Source organism: Mauremys mutica, chromosome 5, assembly GCF_020497125.1.
Source record: "Mauremys mutica isolate MM-2020 ecotype Southern chromosome 5, ASM2049712v1, whole genome shotgun sequence".
Taxonomy (NCBI): Eukaryota; Metazoa; Chordata; order Testudines; family Geoemydidae; genus Mauremys; species Mauremys mutica.
Genome location: NC_059076.1, coordinates 72,253,368 through 72,267,978, shown reverse-complemented (window position 1 = coordinate 72,267,978; position 14,611 = coordinate 72,253,368). Strand labels below are relative to the sequence as shown.

At 37.9% G+C, this 14,611-nt stretch overlaps 1 long non-coding RNA gene across 4 annotated transcripts in view; it reads left to right on the top strand.

Moving 5' to 3' along the window:
- Positions 1-14,611, top strand: part of LOC123371642 — a 51,395-nt gene that overhangs the window by 11,647 nt on the left and 25,137 nt on the right. The window lies entirely within an intron of this gene.

Below are 14,611 nucleotides of genomic sequence, written 5' to 3'. Positions count from 1 at the left end.
TACAATTCATACAAACCTGTTGTCATTTTAGTAGAAATGTTTTTCAACAATGTTAGGTTTTAAACACCTTCCCAACCCAGTCTGTTCCTTTATTAATAATTACATCTACATATCTACATTTTTTCCATAAATACAGTAAATTTGCCCTTTAAAAAGTTATGATGAGTCCATCTAAAATTATCAACTTCACCCAAAATGCATCATGAATAAAAAGGCCACCACAATGTTAGATTCTGGTATATACAAATTTTAAATGAAATAAGTAAAAAATAACCCTTTTTTCCTTTTTCATTGTGCACTAATTAGTAAAATCCAAATTGGCAGGAAATATGATCCATTCCACATTTTACAGTATTTCCTACTACATATGCTATCTGTTATAGACACACAAGCTAGAGCATCCTTATCCCATTTTCTTATTTGCAATTTGTAATAAGATTTTTACATTAGAGACTGAACCTGCTGTGAGGACTGTTATCTCAAAGGAACCGTCCTGCTGTAAAATGTTTCCTCAGCTCTGTTCCAGATTAACAGTACTCTGTCAGCCATTTGATTTAATAACAATGAATGAACCATTTTCTGACAATTTTTACATCCTCTTTCTACTTCAGGGCTTACATGGATTGCAGAAAAAATCCAAGCCTACTAGCAGCCAGCCATTTTTATGGGACACAGAATAAAGGCTTATGAACACCTTCTCTGAATATAAAATCCACTTTACTCACAATAAATCTTACAAACCCTGAATAAGCTAATTAGAATCACCAAAACAGTGCATGATGACAGAGATGTGAAAATATAGATGTTTGCTGAAGCTCTGTTTGTAAGACCTAATAATAATCCAAAATGTGGGAAAGCAGGTTTTTATCATTTCTAAATGCAAACATTTCCCTAATTATGAGTTATCTTGAATGGTGGATATAAATTTTCTTCTGAAGTTGTTGTTCATCTAGCCATTTTGGACCTTGATACTTGTTGCAACGGTTCTGCAGCGCAGCACAGCTCAGTTCTGTAAGTGCTGGAACCCTGTATAGTCAAGTATTGTAAAAACCATATGGAAAACTTGTATATGTATTTATATATACACATATATAGGTGCAAGAGAACGCAGCAGACCAAGCAAAATGAGGTGGAGCTTTCTGCAGTTTTCCACTCTCATCCAGTGGTCCTCTCCCATCCTCCCCTACCCCCATTCTGGCTCAGCTTAAATCCTCTGTGTATTGAACTTGATCCACTATCCCAGCCCATGGAGGCTTTACCTGGCCTGCTGAAAGTGAAGAATTCACACTGCCCTTGTGCACTGTTTAAATCTTTCTGGGGAACTCCAGAGAGCTGCCTTCTGTGCAGCATGCTCCTTTTCTTGTGACTCTTCTCTTCTGCAAGTCCCAGCTCACCCAAAAATATATAACAGCTATGTTTGTTTGTATGACCCAAGGATATGTACCTTCTAGCCACTGCTTAGTTACATAGGTTCAGAGAATTCTTGAGGGCACAGGGCTTTGTTTTGTACAGTATTGTAATATCCTGAAATTCAGTATATGATCTCTGCATTGGGCTATGTATTTATAAGACACACTCACACCCTGCTGTCACCACTTTGTTTGGTTCCTTGCAATTTAATGTTGACAATTCTGGCAATATTTTCTTGTTTTTCTTCAAACCTCAGCTCCTGCAATAGTGTGATTACATGAGAATGTCGCATTTAATTTTTAAAACCAAGTTTATAGCTCATCTTTGTGGAGAAAAGTCTGATTAAATGTTTGTCAGGCTTGATTCTTTATTTTCTGACCAGCTTTATATTTTTTTTTATAAAGGCAGCTACCGAGTTTGAGGCCAGCCTCATTACTATTCAGCTATTACAGTCTAATGCAGCATTTTTTGTGCTGATTTCAATTTGTGACCCTGGTTACCTATTTCTTATATAATCTCAGCACAGGTATTCATTATGATATCAGGAGACTTACCACTAACATTTGTGTGAATTATGCAGCTATGGTCTATTGGAAATTCACCCCCCAGAAAGTTACAGAGCATCTATCCTTTAATCCTTTTGCTTTAAAGTCTTTTCTTTTCCAAAGGAAGAGGCCTAGCTTCACTAGCCTTTCTGCTTAACTTTGAATCATTCTGGTTCTCTCCATTGTCCCTTCTCCATTTTTGTAATATCAATTTTATATCAAGGTGACTCTAATTTAGCATATTATAATAAGAGTGTTTTAGGACTACCAGGCTTCATATGTATTATCCACTAGCAATTTTTCTCTGAATTTTTTTCTTGACACCAGAAAAAGAATGTTTGTACTATATAAGATGTATATCCAAACAGATACATGTCTTATTCTCAAGGCATTTTGGGGATTCCATGGATCAGAACTCATCACCATTCTGTGAGGAGTTAGGTGAAATTTAATTGCACAAAATTTCAAAGATGCAAATCAGTCAGGGAAGAGGAGACCGTGTTACATCCATTACACTTTCAAGAGCATCTGATGCTGACATTAAAAAGGCTCCAGAGGCAATAGTGTTCAGCATATGATGAAGTTCCTCAGAATCAATTTTGTACAGTCTCTTCATAAACTGATGGGAGAGAGAGACTGTGAGTGTAATATGTGAATCAAAAGCTTAAGTGTCATTACAATACTGAGGGCATTTCTCTGCCCCGGTTGCATGCGTGCGCGCGCACACACACACACACTTACACTTTCAAGTGGCTTATATAGCATTTATCTGCAGTTTTAATTTACAAGCCAAAGTAAGTCTAAACCATTCAAATAGGGTGACTGGCATGCTGTGTATGCCAACTGGTAGCCAGATAAACCAAGTAGCCAACCAGTGAAGCTTCTCCCCTTGGATGAACTAGTTTTTGTGTTTCTTGTATGACACCCACAGTCAGCATTCCAATGGAAACAGCTGTTCTATGAGAGGCTGAGGCCTAGGAGAGAGCTTCTCAGATACCATGGTGAAGATTGGAGAATAGTTACAATGACTTCATTAGCACAACTCGCATGCTTACAGTTAGTTAAACATGAGCTTTAAGCACATGTTTAACTTTAATGCTTTGCTATATCATGGCCTTATGGAACAACTGAAATGCCCAAGCTCTGTTAAACAAGGGCCACAGAAACAAATGTAATAGTCATTCATTAAAAATTAAACCAGAAAGCAAACAAGACACATAAGAAACTTAATCTGGAGTACCTGAGCTATCTTTGGCACGAAAGAGAGGAAACAAATTGTGAACCAACCCCACAGAACGTTGTCATTTCCAGGCTTTTAAAATGTAGTCATAATTATTTGTATAGCATCGTGAATGGTTACCCAGTGCTATAGAGTTGAAAATTGGGCCAAACAAGTAGATTCTTCCAGCCTCAACAGGTTTTCATTCTGTTCTCTCTGTCTTTCTTAATAGTTCATCCCATGATTTTTGGTCATGTTCATTCCCTCTTTCATGTTGCCCCTAACTCTTGGCATCCCTCCTAACTCTAATGTGAATGCTCACCTGCCACTCTTTGCTCAAATGCCTCCTTAAAAGGCACTCTTTCCACCAGGGCTGGCGTTAGACTTGCTGGGGCCCAGGGCAGAGAATGAGGAGTAGACCCCCACCCTGCCTCCCTAACCTAGTCACACACTGAATTTCTGAAGCTGAAGCCCAAACCCTGCCATGCGCCCTGTGGTATGGGGCCCCAGACTATTGCCCTGCTTGCTACTCCATAATTCCAGCCCTGCCTTCCACCAAGCCTGCCATTGTGAACCTACATAAGCTATGGATGCTGTTATAGACCCAATTAATAATAAAAGACAAAAACTGCAGGGCTATGATAACCTTCCTTTGGTTATCTAGGGTAGTTTGTATCCGTACTGCTTTGTGTGGCGACATGGATTGTAAATTAAGAATGGCCACAGATCATGTTTTCCTCTGTTTCTCTGTATCATCAACACGTTGTTGGACCATAACATATTAACAATATAAGCACAAGCTAGTAGTACTGGAGGTGTGCAGTCCTTATATTTGAATTGCTGGGGTAATAGTGCTTTAAGCGCCAGATCCTCTCCTGGTGCTAATCATCCTAACTTCATTTATTGACTTCAGTGAGGCTGTGGTGATTTACTCCAGCTGAAGATCTTGCCCTAATTTTTGAGTCAGACAACTTAGAATAGGCAAACGTTCATATTAATATTCTGTATGTTTTACATGTCTACTTAGGAAAAATGTATTTGAAAGCATAGTTGGAGAATTTAGAGTTTAGAATATTATTCAGTTACAGGTTTCAGGTTTAAGTGATAGGTTAAATTAAAGAGTTATAAAATAATTGTTATGAAGACCCAACAAGAATCTTTATTAACTTAAACAAGTTGCAACAGATATTGTCAATCCAGGGCTTTAGAGCTCTGTTCATTGACACTTTCTTACGCCTCACACATCACAATGTTCTAGTTGGTTACATAGAAAGAGCCTGCACTGTTTCTCTTCTTTCTAGACTGCCTGAAAATAATATAATAATAACCATTTCAAGGAGGCATTTGATATAGGTAGATGTATAACACACAAGGATAAAAAAAGAGAGAGAGAGAGAATCAAATCTATCAGAAGACAGGAAATTATTGTAATTCATTTGGAGAAGATTTTTGGAAATTAGATGTTAAATTTGCCCTTGAGTAACATGATCCACACATGGCACACAGCAGGTAAGCCATGCTCCCGCACACTTCGCCAGCGTTACTGCAATAATCTTTACATAATATAAACTGTTCCTGAACAATTTCTCTAATATATGAGCTGCTTTTCTTCAAATGTTTGTACATATTTTGTTTTCCAAAAATTTCTGGGCCAAATGCTTACATGAGCAATGCTACTGTCATGGATGCGGATATCCACAGACAATTTTTACAGATTGCAGATCGGATGCGGATACACCTTTGTATCCGCGCAGGGCTCTAGGCATAAGAGCTCCCACACCTGTTGTTGTGAGCCAGGTGAGGATCACATGTAAACTAGGACAATCCTCCTGGTGCTGGTTAAGCCAACTCTAAGCCAAACTATACTACATCACAGTACAAAACCACCATCTGGCCCATGATCTTCACTTGTGCAGGAAGCACTAAACCCAATGGATCATTAATTACTAGGGTGATACTATGTACCATTTCTAAAATTAAAACTATATTAAAAGGTGCTTTTAAAAATAAAAATAAACAGAATTGTCTATCTGCAAATGACAATTAATCATGTGATAGCTTTCACCCTCACATGAAGTACTGTACTAGGATTTTAACCTTTCAATTTGGGTGTAAGTGCCCTTCCTTCCATGCAAACCTGTGGAATGCAACACCCTCCTCTGCAGTTCTGCTTACAGATTTTTCTTAGAAACCAGACTGTAGTTGAATTGTCATTCTGATTCTCATGCAGGCTGCTGGAGGAGCACTTTTCTCCTCTGCAGGTCTGCTGCTACTATAATACTCAAATCAACTCCCAGTTCAGCCTCTAAGCTAATGTTGTACCAGGGCTTTTCATGTAAATTGACTAGTGTTCGTGCTTCTCTCTGAAGTAATAAATATGAGGTTACATTCACAAGAAAAATTGCAGCATAATTTCTTTACAGGTTAAGGGCCCAAACATCTTTATCTAAATTCTATTTCATTCTTTTGGTCTTGTTTTTCTCTTTCTGGATTTTGTATTCTTGTACATTCTGAGCTTCTTTTTTGTTTCATTGGTTGGGTTTTTTGTTATCACAGTACATATGAAATAGTGTATACTGTGGAGAAAAAAAGGCAGGATAGCTTTCTCTCTATCCCAAATAGTCAGTAACTAAATCTGTTTGTACAGTGCAGATAAGAGGCAAAATGTGTGAAGTTTTTTTTCTGTTTATTTGTATTGTGATTTTATTTCTTTCTAGAATAAATGTTCTCCTGCTGGACACACTAATTAATAATGATCAATCTACTTTATGTATTGTAACATACTATTCTCACTGCCCCAAACTGAATACAGTCTGCTAGGATAGAAAGCCCTTTTGAAATACTATTATATGTAACAAAGAAACCCCAAGAAAATCACTTAGCAAAGGCTAGGGGAAAGGTAGTGTTTCCTTTTGTTACAATGTTAGGTAATGATACTTTTTTTGGGGGGGGAGGGGAGGTCCTAAATTAAAACCGACCATGAATCAATATGATTTTAGTGTTACATATTACATTGTCAAATAGAAAATACTAATTGCAAACCCATACTTGTTCAGTCAATATAACCTTATTATCATAAATAAAAGTTTGCAAGGAGAAGCCAATGGTTAATTGCTGATTTATATGACAAATGAGCCAGATTCTCAGCTGGTATAGTTCCTTTGGAGACAACATTTATCATAGGTTTGTATTGTGGTGTTGGTTTTATTGTGAATTATTGTAATTGATATATTTTCATTAAAATATACCAAAAATAGTATGACATTGGTAATTTTTAGCCATGTAAGTGGACATAAAATACAATTACACTTTTCTTCTTGCAGGGCTGGCAGATGATTTATCAGTGAGGGACCATGGGGTCAAAGATATAACAGGCTACTTGCAGCTTTTCACAGTGTCTTTATTGGGATTAGTTTTATTATAGTTATACTGAGTGCTGTTATGCCTCTAGTGAGTCAGTGCCTGGGGACGTTTATGCCACCTGTCACCCCCTCTTAACAGCTTTGATCTTGCATGCAATGGTTGGAATATTATTGTGCCATTTTTCAGTTTCAGCCTGCAGTGGTTTAACACAGTTACTGACACTTTTTTCACAATATGAGCTGATACAGACAAGCATTTTTGAAGGGATCCCTAAGGCTAACAATAATATTTATATCTTCTGCTGTTCAGAGAAAATCAGAACCAATGAAACACATGAAAGATGTGGTCTGTTTCTTTTCGGTCATTAAAGTTTCAGTTCATTCTGTGGGCTGTTCTGTGGAAGACTGGATGTTCTTAATCAGAGAAAACAATATTCTTATTCAAATCTATTACCTATGAGGTTCCAGTTTTAATTTTTAAAAATATTTTTACACAGCGATGCACAACACGGTGAGGAATTTGTGTGCATTGACCAAACTCGATTGATTTTGATAAAATAGATATGCTGAATGAATAGCATATGGCAAATGCAGGAGAAACATACAGTCTGGTCTAACATAAAGTATCTGCAGCCTCTCAGTCTGTGTATCCTTCAGTCAGATGCAGATGTTGGCTCTCTGGAAGGCTGACTTCTCCCTGCATTGGTTCCAATAAATCTCATAGTTCTTTATCTCTCACCCTTCAGTGACTCACTGACCAGTCTCTGACTCCTTCCCTATGATTTATGACTTCCACTCTACATTTTCCTCTGATTATCTTATTGAGTGTCCTCCTTCACTTCCAGTGGCAGCTAATCTTTCTGAGGAGCTGCACAACCTTCTTATGCTCTGGGAGTGTTCCTGAGGCCCAGTTCTTCTACTCTCAAGGCAGTGCCCTGAGCAGGAGGTAGAGTATAATTTCTCACACAACGTTTGTAAAGCACTTTAAAAGCCCAACTAAATTTGTTAGTCTCTACAGTGATACAAGGGCTCCTCGTGGTTTTTGCTGATACAGACTAACACGGCTACCACTCTGAAACCTGTCACCATGCAAGATTTATTGTTACAATATACCATACTGTGTGTGTTGATTATCAGTGATGCTTTGAGTTTAAATAAACTGAACAATTTTCCACCTTTTGTCCTGTACTAATGTCTTAATACTGACTTTGCAATCTCAAAGACATAGTGTTGCAACAGATTGTTATGTCACAAAAACTGGATTACAGCTTTACTGCAGGATCTGCCAGACCTAGAGAATGGCTTATTTTGGTGAGACATAACGATCCTTGCTACAGATAAAGTGGTCAGAGTGCAATTCAGGGAGGTTTGTACCTTTCTGGAAGGTGGGAGCCCATGTGGTTCCCTTTCAAGCCATTTGAATTTATGCTGGTTGTAAGTGGCCCATTAAGGCCAAAAACACAGCCAGGGATCAGTGTGACCCAGGCACAACCCCTTTTCTCCCTGCTGCCAGTGTAGCAAGGAAAGGGGTATGTTTGGAGGAAAGTCATGGTGGATACCCTATGGTGGTTCTGTGTTTCTGGAGTATCACCTGTACACTGGGCTCATCCTCCCCATTTTAGTTAAGAAGGCTTTAGAAATACATTGCATCAGCCCTGTGCTGCAACAGGAATTGCAGTCTGGTCCAGACGACACACATATTTTCAACAGTGAAATTCAGCGCTATGGGGAGGTCCGGCACCAGACCTATGCACCACTTGAGCCCCACTTAAGGCCCAAATGGAACTTAAATAGTGTGTAAAACTTAATGAATTTCAAAATTACTCTAAAGCTTATTTAAAGGGTTGATGCTTAATCCAGTCTTAACTAGGCCTCTATCTTTGTGGGCCCAAACTTGTGGTCCCAATTTTGAGCCTACAGTTTAGGTCATATCAACTCAAGTTCCTGATTTGCAAAACTGCCCACACAATTATACATGCCCGTAATTTGTACATTCCAAAACTGAGGCTGTCTGAAAACCTGGCCCAAAGAACATTTCAGAAGATTCCAATGAAAGAAAAGAACCCTCAATCTCAAGACTGTACAACTCTGATAAAATCTAGCCTGCTGATCTGATACAGCTCAAGCTCTTTATAGATAGCAAGCAAGGGGATAAATCAGGGAATTAGAACAACAGCTTAGTTTGGAACATTTAACACAGCTCTTGCTGTTACCCTGGTTTCCTTAGCTGTAAAATGAGCATAATAACACTTCAACATCAGGAAATTGCTATGTGTGTGTTAGTTAATATTTGCAAAGTGCAAAAGTGCATCCTTGGGTGAAAAGTGCTTTAGACAGGCTCAGTCCAAAGCCCACTGTAGTAAATGGAACACTCCAATAGATATCAATGGGCTTTGGCTTAGGCCCTAAGATTATTCTTATGCCACACTGCACTATGATAAATAGAGGTGTGATATAATTGCATATATTATTTAGTTTACTCTGTTTGTTTCTTCCTCCAAAGTCAAGTCAGATTTTAGCTGCTGTTTTGGAGGGACTATTTGTGAGAACCTAGTGACGAACATGTCCCTGGTGTGTTCCTGTTTACTCTCTCCAAATTCGGAACTGTCTTGTTAATTCATAAAAATTCCCTGTAAACGCTTCTATTGTTTCCCTGGGTTTTTGGTTCCACTGATAAAGACAAGCTCTCTGATGGATGAGGTTCTGTGTGGGGATGAAATATTCATCGAGTTCCTCCATTACTATTTTATGATCGTTTTTTATGCTGTTCACTTTCATATAAGGAGGTTTTAAATATGTGCTCCACTGGCTTCCATAGTGCATATAAGGGAGTGTACCTGTACTTTTTCTGCTCTCCTCACGCAGCTGCTTAGCGATCCTGTAATGGGTAAAGAACTACTTCCAGTCCAGCCAATCCCCAGGATAGAGGAAATCAAAATCCCCAGGTGGCAGTCAACCTATCACAGTCACTTAGCTGTCAACTTTTTCTTGTTCTCATCGCTCCCTCTCCTTCTCTCATATTCCTTCTTATTACTTTTTCTTATGCAATATTTACTGCAGAAATCATGTAGAGTAAAGCCAGGCTATCCTTCTGGAGTTAAATCTGCTCTATTTAAAAACTAGTAACAAACTGTTTTCAAAGGAGCACCAGCTTCCAGCCCTTTCATGTGTGAGCTTGTATTTGTGGGCTCAATGAATATACTCAGGACTATCATGTCTATAGACCAAATTTTTTGGACACGGCCTCTGATTTTGGTTGCCCAATTTGAGACACCTAAGCTTGGTTAGAAAAGGTGCTGACTACCCTACAGCTCCCATTGACATCTCTTGGAGTTCCAGATGCTCAGAACCTCAGAAAATAAGGCCCAGGCTGTCTCAAACTGGGCACTCCAAAATCATAGACCACTTTTACAAATTTTTGCCCACAGAAACTTTGGCTTCCCACTTCATTTTATTAATATTATTTGAATTACAGCAGTGTCCAGCAAACACATTAAAAGATGGTCCTTGTACTGAAGACCTTACAATATAAATTACGACAAGACTAAACAACTAGGTGTAATAACCAGTTTGAGGTGTAAAAGAAGAGATGATGAGAATAAAGGTGAAAAGAACATACAGTCACATATACTAACCAGGTGACATGTAGTGGATTTCAAGAGTGATTGTTTCCTGCAATATTTCACCTTATTACATCATTGGGGACTGTACATTTAAAAAGTATAAATTGGCCTCTATCTGAAACTCATCACTGGTTCCTCACCTGCATCCTCCTTCTACCCCTACCTCCAAAGATTCCTCACAGTGCTCAGATCTCTTCTGTGTCCATGATGCCACAGAATAAGTACCGGCCTCTTACTGTACTCTCACTCCTCCTCTCAGACACTCCAACTGCCTCTTCCCACTGCCTGACAATTAAAAAAAAAAAAAAAGTAGATTTGTCACATCAATGCTAGACAAATGTGATAAAAAATATGTCACTTGTTCAGTTTTGAATAAACTCAATGTTACCAGGAGAAAGATAAAATAAATTATTAATGTTCTTTAAATAAAATTAATTATAATGATTAATTTTATTTAATTATTTTAATCATTATACTATGATGTTACAATGATTTTTTCAATCTATGTCATAGCTCCTGCTCATCAGTTAAACTTTTGATTGTAATTCTCTACACACATGTCTCCTGGTGGCACAGAGCAGGAGAAATGATATCAGAGGAGCAGGGAAAGATCAAATTGAGGACCAACATTAAACCCCAGAAATAGCCTGGGGTTTTATACCCCTTAGATATCTAACTTGGAATGGAAAATTTTAAAAAGGACAGCTACGGAGGAAAAAACAACCCAAGATCAACAAGAAGAAAACAATGAACTTCTTACCTTTTTTTCACAGTTATTCTGGGTTTATGCTTCCTCAGCACATAATAAAGTGCTCAGGCTATATACAGATGTGCTTTCTATAGTTTGCCAACAGTCCAATTTATAGTAAACACATTTAGCTCATACACAAAGCAATGCTGAAGTGTCGTGGAACATATCAACAAAGTTCAGTTGTCAAAACAAAGGTCTTTTTGGTGTGACTTTGCTTCTGTAATTTTTAGGCCTGTCTGAAAATTCAGAGATAATATTCCATAAGACTTAACTCTGTTACAGGCTTTCTCCTGTAGATATGACATGTTGGTTCCGTTATCACCAAAGGTTGTTGAGAAATCTGATCATCAGTACTGAGTCAGGGGTTATATCCTATCTGCAGGTCAACCTCAGGGCAAATTAATCTCAGATGCTTACCCTGTTATATGGCACACTCTATTCAAGAATTGCAAAGTCAGTTACAAATAGTAGTTAATCAAGTCTCACGCTACTGTTGTGAGTGAACTATTATCCCCAATTTAAAATTAGGGAAACTGAGGAAAGTGTGACTCACCCAAATGACATAAATCAATTACAGAACTGGAAATAGAATGTAGGAATGCTGACTAGTGTTCTAGACCAGGCTGTCTCCACACATTAGAGGAGTTCTATTTCCATTCAGCAGAGGATATGGGTACATATGCTTACCAGCCACAATGTTATAAGCATACCTGATTTTGAAGAAAGGCTCTATAAGCAAATTATTATGTGGTTCTGCTTCAGAATACAAAGCAAATTAAACTGATTCTATAAGCTAGTGAGGGGTTCAGAGGGTTGCTTTGCTCAAAGCTCTGTGTTGGGGTCTTCATTACAAGGTGCAGACACTCCCAAGGTATTTCTGTTCCCCGGAGTAAGTTACATGGCAGAAAATCTAGAAAACTAAAGATAAACAATTTAAAGAGGATAATAGTAATGAAAAAGAGTGATTCTTATTTTATTTCGACAAAGAGTCCTGTGGCACCTTATAGACTAACAGATGTATTGGAGCATAAGCTTTCGTGGGTGAATACCCACTTCATCAGACGCATTCACCCCCGAAAGCTTATGCTCCAATACGTCTGTTAGTCTATAAGGTGCCACAGGACTCTTTGTCGCTTTTTACAGATCCAGACTAACACAGCTACCCCTCTGATACTTATTTTATTTCAATACTGAGCTAAGGAGCACTAATAAATCCTAAATTGGCATTTCCAAAATTAAGCACTTGTTTTTTGTCCACCTGTTTGAAGTACTAGCTGTCAAAACATTTCCTGTAGACCTAAGCACCAATATGAATAAAAACAAGCATCTGGCACAAAAGAAAATGGTCTAGCTAACTGTTATTGTTGCAGCAGTAGTGATGTGCATTGAAAATTATTTAGTGTTTGCTTCAGCTATATCATTTGAACAGCAAAGTCTTAAATAACGTGTAGGAGAAGTATATTAACTCTGAGTGGCACTGCAACTCTGGAGATTGGTGAATAATAAATAAAAGATTTTCCTCAACTCAAACTTGTAAAATATACTTGTAACAAACATAAAATACTTGTGTTTTTACTTTTTTTCACCTAGCATATGAGTAAACTGTGCATTTGAGTTTATTGTTCTTTTGAAATGCAGATATCCTTAAACAACACATTGTAAAAGGTACTTTAGGTACTGTAAACGAGGATGCAGAGCTCCATTAGATGCGATGTTAGAAATGTGTGAGCTACATGAGACATCTGCTACCTGAAACTACCCATATGGGGAATAGTAGGGAAATGGATTACCTGCAGGTTAACTTGCAGGTAACAATCCCAATTTTACATGCAAAAGAGAAAACACCTGTTCCAAGTCTCATCTGGTGTTTGGTTACACTGAATAATGTAATATATCACATGGAACAATGCAATCCAGAGTAACCAGACACAAAAGGATCGAATAAACTGAATCCTTTATACCAAGAAATTAAAGAAACAAGTCAGCAGTCCATCTCCTCCTTCCTTTTCCCATACCGAACACTGATATAATTTCTGGAAGAACTTCTTTAGAGGAACCATCAGTGATACCTATCAGTATGATGAGCAGACATACTGGCCAAGATTTTAAAACATGAGGGCTTAAAATTAGACATTGAAGTCCATATTCAGGTGCATAAATAAGAGAGTTGGTTTTTTAAAGTGCTGAATGCACCCAGTATCTTCACGGGTACTCAGCACTTTTGAAAATCAGGATTTCAGAACCTGACTTCAGGCACCTTTAAGAAAATCTTGGCCATTGTTACTGCTGTTCTATTATGTATATAGCTCCCAGAGTTGTGCCAGGCACTTTACAGAACAAATAAAGACCTGGTTCCTGTTCTAGGAAGCTTTTGATTCAGTTTTAGACATAGACATAGATTCCAAGGCCTGAGGGGACCATTGGGATCATCTAGTCTGACCTCTTGTCTACCACATGAGACAGGGCGTTAGATTAACTAACACTAGGAATATTTAGTGAGGAAGCCCAAGCTTTATGCAGTAATAAGATAACACAGTTACTCTGTTGTGGAGCACACACATCTTGATTGTTCTGTTAAAGTAAATACATGCTATTTTTGTTTTGGAAGTGGTATTACTGGGAATTATGTAAAAGTCCCTCCCCTCTAGTTAAAATTGCACAATGAAACATGAGCCGTGAGTTCAAATATCCCTAGTTTAGCTCTCCTGTATCTATAGTGTGTACAGCGGAGATTGAATTTAAAGTTTTATTTCAAGTGCTATTTAAATTCTCACACACCTATATAGTAATTCCTTTTCTTTGTGCTGTCTTGTCAAGAAAATTGTGGCTCAGTTTTTAATTGTCTTTCTGCCACCCCAAAGCGCTATCAGGCTAGGACATATTGTCTTTTATATCATCCACCGACAGTTCAAGATTAATTAGCCTTTTGCCAATTTTAAAGGTATCATATATATCCTGAAGGCAGAGTATGGTGTTTGGCAGCCTCTTCAATCACTCCAAATCCTGCTCCATACACTGTATAAATAATCTGTGAGCAAATGAGTATGTGCTGTGTATAGCTACAGACACAAATGCTATGTTCTCTGCAGTTCCACAATCTTCCTTTTGTACAGATTTGAGCATTTTACCAAGGATGATAAATATTACTCCATAAACACACTCCATAATCTTACAACAGAACTGGAATATTATTTATTAACATTCATTCTATGATTTTAGTGCATTATGTATTCTTTGTTCTGCCTAGTTCACAATGATGGATACTTACACCAGGATCTGGAAGTCTTGCTTTTGTAATACTGTACAGTGAAAGTTAGCATGTGAAGAGATATTTACCTAGAAAAACATAGGAACAAAGATGTTAAATGCTTTTCATGATACTTTCACAGTGTGTTTACTTTACCAAGTCCTATTAGCGACTGTTCCAAATTGAATTGCTTAGCCAATTGTTTGACTTCCTTGCCTAAAGTTGTTGTTAGTTAGTTGCTCATGTGTTGAAAATACCTGTGTGCATGAAAATACTAGCTGCTGTATTATTTCTGTGTGAGGTTTCAATCTCAAAACTGGGTGACTGAGCAACAAAATGGCAGATGAAATTCAATATTGATAAATTCAAAGTAATGAATACTGGAAAATATAATCCTAACTATACATACAAAATGATGGGGTCTAAATTAGCTATTAGCACTCAGATCTTGGAG